The following is a 4,316-nucleotide window of genomic DNA, read 5'->3' as shown; positions in this document are numbered from 1 at the left end:
ACAGTGTCTGATATTCCCCTCTCTCTCACACACACAAACCCTGTCTGATATTCCCCCTCACACACACAAACCCTGTCTGATTTACCCTCTCACACACACAAACCCTGTCTGATATTCCCCTCTCACACACACAAACACTGTCTGATATTGCCCTCTCTCACACACACAAACCCTGTCTGATATTCCCCTTTCTCACACACACAAACCATGTCTGATATTCCCCTCTCTCACACACACAAACCATGTCTGATATTCCCCTCTCTCACACACACAAATCCTGTCTGATATTCCCCTCTCACACACACAAACCCTGTCTGATATTCCCCGCTCACACACACACAAACCCTTTCTGATATTACCCTCTCTCTCACACACACACGAACCCTGTCTGATATTCCCCTCTCCCACACACACACATACCCTGTCTGATATTCCCCTCTCTCACACACACACGAACCCTGTCTGACATTCCCCTCTCCCACACACACAAACCCTGTCTGATATTCCCCTCTCTCACACACATACAATCCCTGTCTGATATTCCCCGCTCTCACACACAAACCCTGTCTGATATTCCCCTCTCTCACACACACACAAACAATGTCTGATATACCCCTCTCTCACGCACACAAACCCTGTCTGATATTCCCCTCTTACACACACAAACCCTGTCTGGTATTCCCCTCTCTCTCACATGCATAAATCTGTCTGATATTCCCCTCTCTCACACACAAACCCTGTCTGATATTCCCATCTCACACACACAAACCCTGTCTGATATTCCCCTCTCACACACACAAACCCTGTCTGATATTCCCCTCTCACACACACAAAGCCTGTCTGATATTCCCCCCTCTCACACACAAACCCTGTCTGACATTCCCCTCTCTCTCACACACACAAACCCTGTCTGATATTCCCCTCTCACACACACAAACCCTGTCTGATATTCCCCTCTCACACACACAAAGCCTGTCTGATATTCCCCTATCTCACACACACACAAACCCTGTCTGATATTCCACTCTGTCACACACACACGAAACATGTATGATATTCCCCTCCCTCACACACACACAAAGCCTGTCTGATATTCCCCTCTCACACACAAACCCTGTCTGACATTCCCCTCTCTTTCACACATACACACTGTCTGATATTCCCCTCTCTCTCACACACGCAAACCCTGTCTGATATTCCCTTCTCTCTCACACACACAAACCCTGTCTGATATTCCCCTCTCACACACACAAACACTGTCTGATATTCCCCTCTCACGCACACACAAACCCTGTCTGATATTCCCCTCTCTCACACACAAACCCTGTCTGATATTCCCCTCTCTCACACACACAAACCCTGTCTGATATTCCCCTCTCTCACACACACAAACCCTGTCTGATATTCCCCTCTCTCACACACACAAATCCTGTCTGATATTCCCCTCTCACACACACAAATCCTATCTGATATTCCCCTCTCACACACACAAACCCTGTCTGATATTCCCCTCTCTCACACACACAAACACTTTCTGATATTTTCCTCTCACACACACAAACCCTGTCTGATATTCCCCTCTCACACACACAAACATTTTCTGATATTCCACTGTGTCACACACACACAATGTTTGATATTCCCCTCTCACACACACACACAAACCCTGTCTGGTATTCCCCTCTCTCTCACATGCACAAACCTGTCTGATATTCCCCTCTCAGACACACAAACACTGTCTGATATTCCCCTCTCACACACACAAACCCTGTCTGATAGTCCCCTGTCTCTCACACACACACAAACCCTGTATGATAATCACCTCTGGCACACACAAACCCTGTCTGATATTCCACTCTGTCACATGCACAGAAACCATGTATGATATTACCCTCTCTCACACACACGCAAATCCTGTCTGATATTCCCCTCTCTTTCACACATACAAACGCTGTCTGATATTCCCCTCTCTCTCCCACACACAAACCCTGTCTGACATTCCCCTCTCTTTCACACATACAAACACTGTCTGATATTCCCCTCTCTCTCACACACACAAACCCTGTCTGATATTCCCCTCTCTCACACACACAAACCCTGTCTGATATTCCCCTCTCACACACACAAACACTGTCTGATATTCCCCTCTCTCATACACACAAACCCTGTCTGATATTCCCCTCTCATACACACACAAACCCTGTCTGATATTCCCCTCTCTCACACACAAACCCTGTCTGATATTCCCCTCTCTCTCATGCGCAAACACTGTCTGATATTCCCTTCTCACACACACAAACACTTTCTGATATTCCCCTCTCATACACACATAAACCCTGTATGATATTCCCCTCTCTCACACACAAACCCTGTCTGATATTCCCCTCTCTCCCACACACAAACCCTGCCTGATATTCCCCCCTCTCTCACACACACAAACCCTGTCTTATATTCCCATCTCTGACACACACAAACCCTGTCTGATATTCCCCCCTCTCACACACACAAACCCTGCCTAATATTCCCCTCTCTCACACACACAAACACTGTCTGATATTCCCCTCTCTCACACACACAAACCCTGTCTGATATTCCCCTCTCTCACACACAAACCCTGTCTGATATTCCCCTCTCTCACACGCACAAACACTGTCTGATATTCCCCTCTCTCACACACACAAACCCTGTCTGATATTCCCTTCTCACACACACATAAACCCTGTCTGATATTCCCCTCTTAGACACACAAATCCTGCCAGATATTCCCCTCTCTCTCACACACACAAACCCTGTGTTATATTCCCCTCTCTCACACACACAAACCGTGCCTGATATTCCCCATCTTTCACACACAAACCCTGTCTGATATTCCCTTCTCTCACACACATAAACCCTGTCTGATATTCCCCTCTCTCACACACACAAACCCTGCCTGATATTCCCCATCTCTCACACACAAACACTGTCTGATATTCCCCTCTCATACACACACAAACCCTGTCTGATATTCTCCTCACACACACACAAACGCTGTCTGATATCCCCCCCCTCACACACACAAACCCTGCCTAATATTCCCCTCTCTTACACACACACAAACACTGTCTGATATTCCCCTCTCTCACACACACAAACCCTGTCTGATATTCCCCTCTCTCACACAGAAACCCTGTCTGATATTCCCCTCTCTCACACACTAATCCTGTCTGATATTCCCCTCTCTCACACACACAAACCATGTCTGATATTCCCCTCTCTCACACACTAATCCTGTCTGATATTCCCCTCTCTCACACACACAAACCATGTCTGATATTCCCCTCTCTCACACACACTAATCCTGTCTGATATACCCTTCTCTCACACATACTAATCCTGTCTGATATTCCACTCTCTCTCTCTCACACACACACACACACACACAACCCCTGTCTGATATTCCCCTCTCTCACACAGAAACCCTGTCTGATATTCCCCTCTCACACACACTAATCCTGTCTGATATTCCCCTCTCACACACACTAATCCTGTCTGATATTCCCCTCTCACACACACTAATCCTGTCTGATATTCCACACACGCACACACAGACACACACAAAATCCCTATCTGATATTCCTCTCTCTCACACACACATAAACCCTGTCTGACATTCCCTCTCTTTCACACACACAAACCCTTTTTCATTTTCTCCTTTCTCACAAACCAACCCTGAATGATAATCACCCTCTCACTTATTCAATCCCAGCCTTTTATTCCCCTATCGCTCAACCACCACCTTGCTGTTATTACTTCACCTGTCTGACTCCGAATCATTAAGTTCTGATTCCGGACCATTGTCTCACTGACCATTAAACAACTTCGCTTCATGGAACAGGTTACCAGCCAAGCTCATGTGCATCTCCTATTGCAGATCACCGAGATAATGATTGGAATAATTCAAATGGTGTTTGGACTGCCCCTGAATTTTGAACAAAGCTACATCTTAGCCGTTTTGCTCGGTGTCCCCTGGTGGACAGGAATTTTGGTAAGTTGAATTTCATATAAACGTTGATCAATCACCCGCGAGAACCGTAAGAGGAAGAAACAGGAGAAGACGGGTCTGTTTGGCCCTGTGTACCTGCTCCACCACCCCATAGGATCACTGCTGATCCCCCTCAATTCCACTTTCCCACCTGAACTCCACAGCCCTCAGTGTCCCAATGACTTTCGATCTCAGCGATGAACAGGCTCAGTGACTGAGCTGCCACAGCTCCCTGGGACAGGGATTCACACCCATCGAGTGAAGAAACATTGCACCACCTTTTATCCCAAGA

The sequence above is a fragment of the Cetorhinus maximus genome, unplaced genomic scaffold, assembly GCF_964194155.1.
Source record: "Cetorhinus maximus unplaced genomic scaffold, sCetMax3.hap1.1 HAP1_SCAFFOLD_394, whole genome shotgun sequence".
Taxonomy (NCBI): Eukaryota; Metazoa; Chordata; class Chondrichthyes; order Lamniformes; family Cetorhinidae; genus Cetorhinus; species Cetorhinus maximus.
The sequence above is the reverse complement of the archived record's forward strand: the minus strand, read 5'-3'. Positions refer to the sequence as shown.